Source organism: Magnolia sinica, chromosome 5 (genome assembly GCF_029962835.1).
Source record: "Magnolia sinica isolate HGM2019 chromosome 5, MsV1, whole genome shotgun sequence".
Lineage (NCBI taxonomy): Eukaryota > Viridiplantae > Streptophyta > Magnoliopsida > Magnoliales > Magnoliaceae > Magnolia > Magnolia sinica.
In genome coordinates this window covers 19,232,659-19,246,368 of record NC_080577.1, presented here as the reverse complement: position 1 = coordinate 19,246,368, position 13,710 = coordinate 19,232,659, and the positions used below count along the sequence as shown (strand labels likewise).

The 13,710-nt window shown below is 40.2% G+C and overlaps 1 pseudogene; it reads right to left on the bottom strand.

The window, feature by feature from the left end:
* Positions 1-486: 486 nt before the first annotated feature.
* Positions 487-6,190, bottom strand: LOC131245660 (ABC transporter B family member 9-like; annotated as a pseudogene).
* Positions 6,191-13,710: the final 7,520 nt, after the last annotated feature.

Below are 13,710 nucleotides of genomic sequence, written 5' to 3'. Positions count from 1 at the left end.
CCACATGAGGAACACGCTAAGGGCTTTTTGCTGTGTGTGTATGTGCCTTTTTTTAAAAAAAAAATTTGCACAATATCTTTGAAGTGAAAAGGTTTCCCTCAGAATCCCTCTTTTCCTCTGCTTGCGAAAAAGGACTGGCATATATTTTCCATTTCCACTCTTTTTTTTCCCCCCGCCTAAAAAGGCATTAAATTGATTTACAAGGCTCAAAAAGGCAATAATGGATTGTTTGACAGTTGATCTTTTTACATTTTCACATAAATTCATGAAAAACTGGCACTGCAAACCATATGACAGATTTCATTATGGAATCTACAATTGTCCCTTCCGGCGGTATTCCATGTTCATCTTCCATGTCCCTTTTTTTTTTTTTGGTTTCTTGTTTCCAATGAGAACAAGCATGTCCTGAGATGTCTTGAATAAACAACCTTGTATCCTTGAGAAGGCACCCTTCTTTTATTTAGTTCTTTGAAGTCTTTCCATTTGTTATGTGGAAGAACTTGACTGGACTGCTACTAAAGATGAGTATACTCCATCATTCATATTCATCAGCTGTTCATGTCTTCCTTTCTCTGCAATCACCCCATTCTTCACCACAGCAATTAAATCAGCTCCCTTGATTGTGGTCAGTCGATGAGCAACAACAATCGTTGATCTGTTCACCATCACCCTGTCCAATGCTTCCTGGACCACATGCTCTGATTCTGCGTCCAATGCACTTGTCGCCTCATCAAGCAGCAGGACTTTTGGGTCTTTCAGCACTGCCCTTGCGATGGCTATCCTCTGCTTCTGTCCACCTGACAATTGCACTCCTCTCTCACCTACATGTGTATTGTATCCCTTTGGAAGTGATGATATGAAGTTATGAGCATTGGCTGCCTCTACAGCTGCTCTAATCTCATCTTCAGAGACCTCCCCTTGCTTCCCATAAGCTATGTTGGCACGGATTGTGTCATTGAATAATATGGGCTCTTGGCTCACCAGCCCCATCTGTTGTCGAAGCCATAGTAGTTTTAAATTTCTAATTTCCACACCATCCAACAATATCTGGCCAGAATCAGGATCATAGAACCTCTGTAGTAAGGCAATTACTGTTGACTTCCCACTGCCACTCTCGCCCACAAGAGCAACAGTCTGTAAACAGATCAAGTTAGTTTTTTTTAGGGGAAGATCAATCTCAAATTCATGCCAGTTACAAAGAACTAGGATGGTAATTTGAAGTGATGAAAATATTAAATATAATAGTATCTGAGCTATAGGTTTGCTAAGCCACAATGCTTATAGGACCCTGCTCATCCACATGCGAGCTCGGTTCCAGTGTGGCACACATGTGAATGCCGAGCTTTCCGTCTGGTCAATGTGCTGATTTTATCTTCTGGTTCAATCTTTGTTCTCACTTGCATGTGCCATATTGACACTTGTCTGATGAAATGTTTTCTTCAAATCTCAAAATAGGTCACCTACCTCAGTATTGTCCAAAGATTTTTTATTTATTTATTATATTTATTTATTTTTATTTTTATTTTTATTTTTATTTATTTTATTTTGTTTTTTTGTTTTTTTGTTTTTTTTTAATGAAGCAAGAACAATAGTACCTCTCCAGAAGATATGCACAAACACAAGTCTCTGAAGATCTTCACATCTGGACGAGTTGGGTACTTGAATTTGACATGTTGGAATTCAATGTCACCCTTGACGTTGGGCAATGTCATACCCTCATCCTTGCTCGAGTCGATCTTGGATTGCCTATCAAGAATCTCAAAAACGGAAGCCACTGATTCCTTGGCTTTGGTGGCGTCAGGAGCTATTGCAGTGCTTTGTGATGCTCCAACGGCCGCTGTTGTCAGAACAAAGAAAACCTGCCATCGAAAACCCAACAATAAACACAGAAAACAGGACCACCACAAGAATGAGATGAAATAAGAAGGGGGGAAAAAGGTTCCTACTTACTCTGAAAACTTCAGTAAATGTTGCCTTCCCACTTGCGACAAGCCAAGCTCCCAAGTAGAAATTGAGGGCATAGGAGCAGGAGAGTACAATGGTAGAGAAGCCAAAACCAATGCCATTTATAATTCCTTGACGCATTCCATTTCTCATTGGGGCCTCACATTTCTTCTTGTAATGATCCATCACCTTTTGTTCCGCACAAAAAGATGCAACCGTCCTAATGCTGCCTACTGCGTCAATAGCTACTTGACTGGCTTCTTCATATATCATCTGCAACCAACAGTACTTCTTTTAATCAACATATTCCGTGCATTATGTGTACTAACATTTGTTGAAATTTCTCACTTAGTGAAGATCGGCCTCCTTATTTTATTTGTATCTTGTTAAGATGATACTTAAGACTGTTTGGCAGCACAAGTGAATCCGATTGCATACTTTCAGTTACTTGAGGGTTAGTTTGGTTGCACCAAATATCATGAAATTTCATGATCAATCAGTCCAATTTGGTGCAACCAAATGCACACTAAGTGAATGATTTTGCCCAGTATTTTTAGTGATATCAAGTAGTCCCTGAATTGTAATTATGTTTCTTTCATGTCCAACTTAAAAATACTGTAATTGCAATTTGAAGCCACGCCCTCAATATGAATCCCAAGTAAGCAAGTTACAATTCAGTTATCTCACCCTTTATTAGATTTTCCAATCTGATAGTGCACCCAAACACACCTTAAATATAGGTTTCTGGCCATGTTTCGGAATACCTATCTATGTGGTAGTGCTCAAGAAAATAAATGACGTTAAGTAGTTTCAGAAGTAACTGGAGCCACTGACCTTTGCATCTTCACTGGAACCTGTTAAAAATTTCATCTGAAGATGTCCTTGCAGACCCACAATAGGAAGAATACCTAGAATTATAAGCGCCAACCGCCAGTTGGATTCCATGGCTACCACAATCCCTACAATGAGCGTTGATATGTTCTGGACCAGTAGTGCTAAGGCATCCCCTACAAGACTGCGAACAGTTGAAGCATCTCCTGACAACCTTCCTCCAATCACCCCACTGCAGTGAAACCAGAAAAATCCAAAGTCAGAAAGGTCGAGAGATTAAAAAAAGTGGGTCAGAGTCTGATGAACAACCTTGAATTCATTGGGTCATCGAACCAGCTGATTTCTTGGTGGACCACCCTCTCAAATGACATGGAACGGATGCGTTGGATGAGCTTACTGCCAGCTACTCCAAATAGATACTGCTGTAGAGGCACCATAACCAGACAAATGATCCCTAGTCCCACGAGCGATAGGGCCCAAAAACTGGAATCTTTCCGAAGCTTGGTTGGGGGTTCATAAAAGATGTCAACAATGTTCGAGAGCAGTATTCCCACTACAGGGAAGGTTGATCCATGAATGACTGCGGCAATGGATCCTAATATCAGTATTGACAGCTCTGGCTTGTTCATGTATGCCAGTCGTCCAATGGACACCTTATTTGGGGTTATCTCACTCTCATCACCTATTTCCTTGCCTTCGTCGGCGGGCAAAGCAGAAATTGGCTGCATGCTGCTTCCCACATCTGGAGAATTCATGGTTACAGATCTCCTCGGACTAAACCACGGGCTTCTACCTGGAGAAAACCATGGGCTTCCGGGTCTAGCCGCACTTCTCCTGGCATAGGAGCTTGAACTCATCTTGTCTAGATCCATGGCTGGTTTTTGTTCGACTTGATTATTTATCTCTTGCAGATGGATGAGCTGAGAATAGAGCCCATCCGGATTGGCCATTAGCTCCAAATGAGGGCCTGATGGAAAGTACTGAGTATAGAAGATCATTTCATTGGAAGTAGAATTGATAGATGAAATGGGATTTTATAACATGAAAATGTCAGATGGTTACCTTGTTCTACGATTTTTCCCTCATGCACGACTGCGATTGTATCAGCATTCCTCACTGTACTCAAGCGATGGGCCACAACCACAGTTGTCCGGTTTGACATGATCCTTACCAGTGCTTCTAGAACTATCCGCTCTGACTCAGCATCCAGAGCGCTTGTCGCTTCATCGAGAAGCAAGATCTTGGGGTTCTTCAAAATTGCTCTCGCAATTGCAATCCTCTGTTTTTGTCCACCCGACAGCTGGGTTCCATACTCACCAACCATCGTGTCGAGTCCCTGCACCAAACACAGCCTTACGGTACAACTGATGAAGCATAGAGCAATCTCCATGTGAGAGAATGGTGAAGTCAGCGAAAGAAGAAGATTGAAGAAATAGGTTACCTCTGGCATCTTGTCTATGAATGTCTTAGCATTAGCCAGCTCAATTGCTGTCTTGATTTCTTCAAGCGTTGCGTCCGCCTTTCCATATGCTATGTTCTCTTTTATACTAGTCATAAACAAGATAGGCTCTTGACTCACCAGCCCGATTTTCTCCCTGATCCATCCAAGCTGCAGCTTCTTCAGGTTGATACCGTCTATGAGCACCTCGCCAGCTTGTGGATCATAGAATCTCTCCACCAGACTGATCACTGTTGACTTCCCGCTGCCACTCTCTCCAACTAAAGCCACTGTTGTGCTGCTTCGGACATGCAAAGAGAACCCAGAAAATACCTGAATGTCTGGCCTCGACGGGTAGCTGAAGTATACATCCCTCAGTTCAATGTCACCCTTGATGTCTTCCAAAACCATCCCGCTCGTGTCATAAGCGTCGATCTCTGGTTTCCGGTTGATTGTCTTGAACATCTTGTATGCTGCGGCTTGCCCTGCTGCAATTGCACTAATCGAAGGTGATGCTTGACCTAGAGACCTGGTTCGTTGCAAGCAATAGACCAAGCAAGGGTGAGAGTATCTAATGTCTGAATTCCAATCCAATGAAATATCACATGTATGTGTGTTTGTGTGCATGTGTATATATGTGTGTAATGTATGCATGCATCAATGTATTCTGCTTACATTCCGCCAGTCATGATTAAGATCATGATGGCAATGACATCTCCACCATTGTACCCTTTTTGAATTATCAACTTGGAGCCATACCAAACAGCTAATCCATAGCCGCTATATATGATTGTCATGACGGCGCCTACTCCTAAGCCAGTAGCCAGCCCTTGTTTGACGTTGGATTTGTGTGCAGTTTTCAGAGACTCATTGTATTTTGTTATAGCTCGCTTCTCACCGGTGAAGGATGCAACCTTGTATGTGTGTTAGAAACAAGAAATCAGTAGCGGTAGATGGTATAACTGTCTGCAAACACGGCATCGCATCTCATACACGAAATGTTCCTACCATTCTAATGGATCCAATCGTTTGTTCTACAATATTTCCTGCTTCGGCATATGCAATCTGTCCCTTGCTCGCCAATTTGGATATGATGATTGCCATGGCCGCGCCAGCTGCAACGATGGGAGGAATGCATGACAGCATTACAAGAGCCAGATGCCATCCTTTTATGAATGCTACTGCGAAGCCAGCAAAGAAATTCAAAACAAGCTGTATTAACTTCCCGACCTGAAAAGAAATGCGAAGCCGCGTAATGAGACTTGGGCAGACTGAATTCCATGGTTCTTGAAAATGATATTTGCATTCATGATGAATTCCATTGCTTGTAATTCCGAGTATCTCACCTTGTCGCCCATGGCTTCTTGAATGAGGATGGTATCCCCTGACATCCTCCCGATAACCTCTCCGGTCAATGTTTCCTTGTCGAAGAATGCAATGTCTTGTCGCAGTATGGTTTTCAGGTAGAGGCCCCGAATGCGCGTAGCCTGCCTTTCGCCTGTCACCGTCCAGCATGACATCTCTGCCGAGTGGACAATGTTTAGAATGCAATATGCTTAGATGTAGATGGGAATGTCTGGTGCAGTAGCCATATCTCCATGTCCAAGCTACATGTTCTTGCATGGTTTTAAGACTTGGACCGACTCGTTCTGTTCTGAGTCGAGTTTTGACTCAGCCAAGTTGGAAGTAAGTTGACTGAGTCAGGTCGAGTCACCCCCTGTTTTTATGTCTGACTTGCGTTGTCAAATCGGATTGGGTCTGATGGAGTCCGAGTCAACTCAGACGAGTCGTTAAGGAGTCGTCCCGGTCTTAAACATTGGGTTGTTGGCTCACCCTCATTGCTTGCTGCAATGGGGTTCCACACAACACTGGCTTGCTGCTTGGGGCAGCCAACGGTATGGATTGCATGGCCCCACAAACATTCACCATTCCAACTACTATGATCTCGCTATGATACGTGTGGCGCTCCCTACTGTACACGTGGCATGTACATCAAATCCAAACCACCCAAATGGTGGGAACCAGTGTAGATTGGTTATGTAATCAAAATAGCCTCAGAGAAATGCTCATCGTACTCAACTGCCTTTTGATACCACTTACATGTGAGTAAATCAGTCTAGGATCCATGCATCCAAAATCAAGCACCAGGAGGGTCACACGTGCACTGGATTCAAACCATTGATTGATTTCTCTTAATAGCTTACTTATTTTTGTACGGTTATGGTCCACCCACATTGCTCAGTTTGCCTGACTAGTAGCTCTGATCTCACACACGTGTAAGAAGAGTGCATATTCAAAATTGCATTCAAGCAAGAGCTATTAGCATTCCCTAATAACAGGCTTACGACAAGAGCATCTAGCCGGGGGGGTTTTGAATACAGACAAGCCATATTGTAGCGAGGACACCAGTGAAAAATCTACACCGTCCAAATATTGGTGGGTCCCACCATTTGGGCAGTTCAGATGTTAGGCTCATGGCACATGCCGCACAGTTTATGGGATCCTACATGTATCGTAGCTATTATCATAACCCTCTCGTGTAAAAGGCAAGTCTGTTGCAAGCATTTTACATGTCATTTGTAGGGCATCTGGGTGGTCTATAAGGTGGGCTCCACCAAGAAGGTAAACTGACAGAAAAATCAGACCGGTTCAATTTTCAGGTGGGCCACCATTGTACGAGAAAAATGGATGGTTAAAATTTTTTTTAAAAAATAAAAAATTGCCGATGGTCCACATTCAATGTGCTCTTGTGGCCGGCTTGATCCATGGACCACCCTGATTTTTGTGTAAGGCCATCATTATGGTGGAGCTCACCTTATTCACTGGTCAGATGTCCAAATGTGTGGTGTTGACGCCTACGTTGCATGTATTTTGCGTGTGTCACGATGCACTGTAAGTTGTGATACGAAGTTCGAGTTCCCTGGCCTGTCACTGCGAGCGAGGTCCACTCAGCTCTGGAGGTTCGGTAGAATACATCCCGACGTATTACTGTAGGATACGTCGGGAGTTTTAGTCTTTGGATCTTGGGTCATCTTTAATTGATCCAAACCGTTTAAACGATGGGCCTCAACTCGGATGGTGGATGATCTGTGAAGGAGATCCCATGGTAACTGGGCATGCGGTTTACCTACAGCGATGGGATGTGAGGATAAAAACGATGGTATAAATATCAGCTCTGAAACGGACATTTACACTTACGCAGGAAAGACGTTACACCAGAAGCTGCGGCCACGTACAGCATCTTGATGGCTCCCTGAAACAAGACCGTCCGACCATAAGTAAAGTCACCTCACAATCACACAAGTTAAGAGGTAACTTGGCCCCACACGTGCTAACCTGTCTGGTATGTAGAATATCCTTTTTAATCAGGTGGGCCCCACTGTGCAGATTGTCTAACCTAAATTTCAGGCTGCCAAATAATCAGGTGGGACAGATACGGAAAAATGGGCCGTGTAAAAGGACTTGCGAATACTTTTTAGGCCGTCCATTACTTAAATGTGGGACCTACCTGATTTTTTACCTGCCTATTTGTTGGGCCGATAATCTAAACGGTGGGCCTTACCAAATAAACGGATCAGATGTTGTACAAACGTGCTAATTGGGCTTGTGTCGTTGTGTATACAGGTGCATTTATCCATGTGAATATGTATAAGTTTAATAATTTTTTTTTTCTAGAGCTATTTTAATAAATTAAAAAATAAAAACAAAAACAAAATATTTGAATAGCAAGTGAAAATGCTAGATTTATCAAACAGTCATTTCCTGTAGTAAAAAAAACATTAAAAGATAGTGCGTGTACAGTAGATGTGCATGTCATATGTGCAATGGGGATAATATCAACCAATAAAATCTAATTCCAAAATGGGCCCCACATGAACAACCCTAAATAGATGGTTTTAAAAAGCTATCATAATAACCACAGCTAAAATCATGAACGATAAGACCAAGATAGGTTCCAGTACTCATACCTTGGAAACTTCAGAGACAACATTGTTCTTGTTGGAAGCTCCGAAGGCATTGATAAGTTCTCCAAAGATTAGTATCACAATAGGCATGGTGAGACCATGGGTAGCAGCAGAAATTGTCCCAACACACATCAACACAATATCCAAAGGATCTGCCAATGAGAATAGCTTGTGGAAGGGGACCTTTTCATCTCCACCTTTCCAAGTACCAGCTTTCTCTGACCCTTCTTCCATCTCGTCACACCACTCTCTTTCCATGTATACAAGAGGCAGACAAAAGTTAGGGGTTTGGTGTGGACTCTCACTTATCTATTGACACATGGGAGCCATTGATTTAATGGGCAACTGTGTGAATGATTAGATATGAAAAAACTAAATATATTGATTGGTCAACCTCTAATGCAGTTTATCCAATGCATTGGCAGTTACACCAATTGGATGGCTAGGATTATGTTTAGGAATGAATCAAATATAAACTATGAAAACCCACTTGTACCGTTGCTATGACAACTTGAATCAATGAGCCATGTATCTAGTTATAACAGAATTAGCCTTCATACCATATATGTAAAAAATGAATAAGAGAATAAAATAAAATAAAAAATGCTTCATTACTTTTTCAACCAATTCTCTCTCCCTTTATATATATATATATATATATATATATATATATATATATATATAGATATAAAATTTCTCTAAAGCAATGTAACTTATACTTGGAAATCAAAAGCCAACCTAAACTCTCAAAATAGAAACTGTCAAAAAAAAAAAAAGGAAAAAAGTAACAAGTAATTCTAATCCTAGTAGTGCTGAGAACTGAAAATCACTCGGCTTCTAATACCCTCTCGTAAACTTGACTTGCTCTTATTGCCATTAGTCTCCAACCTTAGAAAATCTTATCTTCAATGCTTTTGTAAGAATGTCCCCACCTGATCTTCAAATCTGTAAGACTTGACTCACCTTATCTCTGACTAGCTTGTGAATATAATGGTACTTGATGGTAATGTTCTTGCTTTTGTGATTAGTTAATTGTTTATTTTTAAGAGATATTCAATTATTAGTGATCTTATAAGCTTATTTATTTTTGCATCTTTTGACTTGCAAAACATGAGCTCTACCTTAACTATATCAATTAATATACTTATCATGACCATCTGAACTGATGTGTGAATTATATTTGGGGATTTTATGATTCATGACAAACTCAGGACATGATAAAATTCGATTTTTGGATTCTTGATCTTGACCTTTTTTTAGCCATGGATAATAAGTGTTCTCTTAATTCTTTTTTAATATCACCAAGTAATTTTGCTTTCTCCCATTTGCCAATAGATCCGCAGAAAAACCTATTTATTTCTTCTTTTATATGTATAGAGCTTTTCAAGTTTAGTAGACTATTTATTTTTACATCCTTCTCTCTCTCTCTCTCTCTCTCTCTCTCTCTCTCTCTCTCTCTCTCTCTCTCTCTCTTCTTTTTTTTTTCTTTTTTTTTTCTATGCTCCTTGTTATTGTTCTTCGTCTTATTAAACTAATGCAATTGAAGCTTAACAAGTTAAAATCTACGGATTCAAATTTGGAGATACATACCTTTGAGATTTCAATACTGTGATTGTAGTATTCACTTTTTGTATCTTCAAATTTATTTATTTTTAATATACTTACTTGTCTCTTCAACAAGGCTTTTAAATTGACATATTAATAAGTGCTTTTATTCTCTTCAACAAGGCTGCAACTTTTTTCCCATCAATTTATTTCACGTCTAGGAAATCCGAGCAGTGGAAAGATTGGTGCAAAATCATGTATATCACCAACACGAAAATCAGCCAGATCTAACCAGTCAGTGGCCCACAGCATTAGCAGCTGAGATCTGACCTTACACGCACGCACGTACGTTCAGCCTATATCACAAATGGGTCAGCCCTATTTTCAGAGTAGCTGATCTTCATGATGCGGCCAACCTTTTCTACGGATTGGATTTTCTAAACACGTCGACACATTGTCAGGAAAATGCTTATGGTACTAAAAAAAGAAAGAAAAAGAAGCTAACGGTACCAAAAAAAAGAAAAAGAAAAAAGAAAAGAAAAAGGAGATGCATGGACTTACCACCTGAACAAAAGAACACAACTAGATGTATCACTCCCTCTTCGTCTTTCTCTTTTAAAAACCAAAGCCCACAGCAACAATCAATGAAAACTCTCTTTTTTCTTTTTCTTTTTATAAATTTTATTTATAAGGAAGTTATGGTTGTCTTTGAGGAGACAGAGAAAGAAAAATACGGCTATATAAAATGCATTAACTTGTGTTCTTGTTACCGACCAACAAGAAAATAATCAAAAGGAATCAAATATTTTCATAGATAAGGTCTAAATTTCGGCGGGTCGATGGCCCCGAGACTCTCAAGTTCATGTTACATGTTGGTGGATCTGAAGCTGGAACCGTCAGGAGATGCTTCGGCGGCGGAAGGTAGGTACAAAAGAAGTTACACTGTGTCTGATCGTGGGCATCAGAGGGGCGTAGAAATCAAGAGGGTTCAAAGGCTACGATTCGGATATGAGGGAGCCATTTACGGCTGGTTAGGATTTACATGGAAGGGTACGCCAGATGGCTGGTCCAGTTTACATACAAACGTTCTAACCAAACTAACATGAAAGCTCCTCTGCTAAGTGAAGAGGGAGGGAAGAATTTCCAATAGGCTCCTAGGCTGTATCAGTTGGGTAGTTATATTAGTAGGATTAAGCAAGTTTTTAGATGGGGAGACCCATTAGACCTGGTCAAGATTGGTTTGTGGATTCACTGTCTTTAAGGGGCTACCATTATGTATGTGTTTTATCCACACTGTCCATCGACTTTTTCATATCATTTTAATATATATAAGTTAAAAAATGAGGCAGATTCAAGGCTCAAGTGGACTACACGGTGAGGATTAATCTCCTATCATTGAAAACTTGTTAGGAGCTTCAGAAGTTTTGGATCGAGCTGATATTTGTGTTTTCCCTTCATCCAGGTCTATGTGACCTTATGAACAGCTTGTACGACACTTAACCATCATGGTGGGCCCTAGGAAGGTTTCAACATAGGTGCTACTACCATTGCTACTTCTTGTGGTGTGGTCCATTTGAGCATTGGATCTGTCTCATTTTTGGTTTCTATACTAAAACAATATGGCAAGGTCAATGGACGATGTGGATAAAGCCCTTACATCACGATGTTCCCTCATAGCACTTCCCCGTTTCAATCCGGAGACGGGCTCGGCTAGGACGCATTCGGGCGTTCAACAAAAGTGAGGAGTAGCTGAGCACAACATCAAGGTCCATTAGAGCTTACATAATTCACTAAGAGATGGACTTAGCTACTCAAAATATTATTTATGGACTAATCTTATGCTTTAGACGGATCATCAAGTGTTTTAAAGGTTAGTCAATGCGTTAAAGATTTTTTATTGATTAAATAAACTTTTTAATCACTGACTTTTAATTTTAATAATTGATTTATTTTAAACTAAACTTGATAAACATTCAATTGTTAAGATTTAATAGTTTATATCTAAGGCCGGCATGAGACATTGGCTAAGGATAATGGCCATAATGAGTGGAGGGAGTTGGTCAATTGAGATACATGGTTAAAATAAGATCACAGGCTTTTGATGCCTTGAAGCATGCAAAAGGCACCTTGATCTAAAGACTTTAATGACCCCAGAAAAAGTTTTTGATTGAGGGCCGTTCAATCCATGCTATTTCTTGTGGTTTTATCCAATTGAGATTCAGATCAACCAATTCAAATTTGGGCCTTGGGCCTATGTGCTAAAATGAGCAGGGAGAGAAGGATAGATGGTGTGGATATAACATACCCATCACGGAGGCCCCACAGAGCTTAGTGTTGCAGGAATCCCATACAGCACGGCTTGGCAGGATATCCGCGTCCGGACATGAATGACACTAGCACAGGTTGGATCCACGGGGAGTAACATGATACTCCGACTGGGCATTACGATTGATACGGGGGCACTTAGAAATTGTAAACATATCATATTAACTCCAATAAAATCGATTAGACTGTGAAACCCGCTGTCGCCGAGTTACAATTCCTAGATGAGATTGTTTGAATATTCCTAACCTATGATTCGTTGACACTTGCTTGCCAAATGGATAATTTTCATTATTAACCGTTCAATAAATTCCAGCAATTCAATAGTCAGGTAATCAAATAAGCTTAAGTTTTGGTTCATTATACAACTATATTGTAATATTTTGGACAGTTTAAGTTAATTAAATTCTTATATGTACCGTCTGTAATTTCTAAGTGCGGATTGAGTCCCTTGAAATAAATAAAAAAATGCCCACAACCATATGGACACATCTTTATAATTTGGTGCAAGAGAGATGGCTATCGGCTTCTGAATGCTATGATCAAATTAAAGATCATATCAAATAGATGCCGGGGTAGAATGGATACTTAGTGGGGAGTTTCGTATTCACGTGAGACATCAAGTATGATGCTCTACCCCTCTACAAACTTTGTTGGTATCCATGTGCTTATATTAACCCAACCTTTTCATTCTCGTGACTACATCTTTGACTCATTTGTCTTATACAAGTCTAAATAATGGATTAACATATTTTAACCATTAGATATCCATCAAAATTAATTTAAATTAAATCAATAACAACATTAAATTTAAACAGTTAAAATACCTCGATTAATCATTACAAACATTAAATTGGCTAGCTTAAAAAATAATTGATGGATGGTCCAAACCGCAGTATTACTCCGTAAATATGCCATAGGTAAACAAGTGGATGACTCTAACGTACGCACTCAATATCATATATACGTGTGTGTGTGTGTGTGTTTTTTTTTTTTTTTGGACAGTTAAAAACTATACTTTGGCCATCAATGTAACATCATAAAGCAAGCCAAAGCACATGTTACCAAGATATTGATCTCTTCACATATTCTTAGGTTCAAAGATTAGAATTGTCAACGCTAACACTAGTATATTCACAAGTCAATCTAGTCCAAGCATGACAGATTTCGTATCTAGAGTCCACCAATGAAGGTGTCTAGTAAACCTATAACCAGGAGCTTGAGCCTATTCCCATGACACATACTCTTATAGGGTGTAGGGTGGCAGCATACTGACTCATCATCATGTTGGATAGTAGAGATCTCTTATCCTAACTTATCATAAGTCCTGTCACACAAGATGACTACATGGAAAGTAAAACTCATAGGTTGTGCTTGTGACCAACCATTTTTGTAGGTTTTCAAACGGCTTTTTCCTAATGAAAATGTGGCAGTATCTTGGGTTCGAGTCCTCACGTCAGTGGTAGACTCTGGGGAGTTTCAACACGAGGCCTTGGGTTTGATACCCATAGGTGGTGAAATCCCACTACGGCGTGCGTGGGTGTGTGTCGGGTGTGTCTGTAAAAAAAAAAAATAAATAAATAAAAATGTGGCAATATCTCACTAAGGCATGACATTGGCATGGAAGAGAGGTTGGGAAGCCACGTGTAAAATTCTCTCACCTCT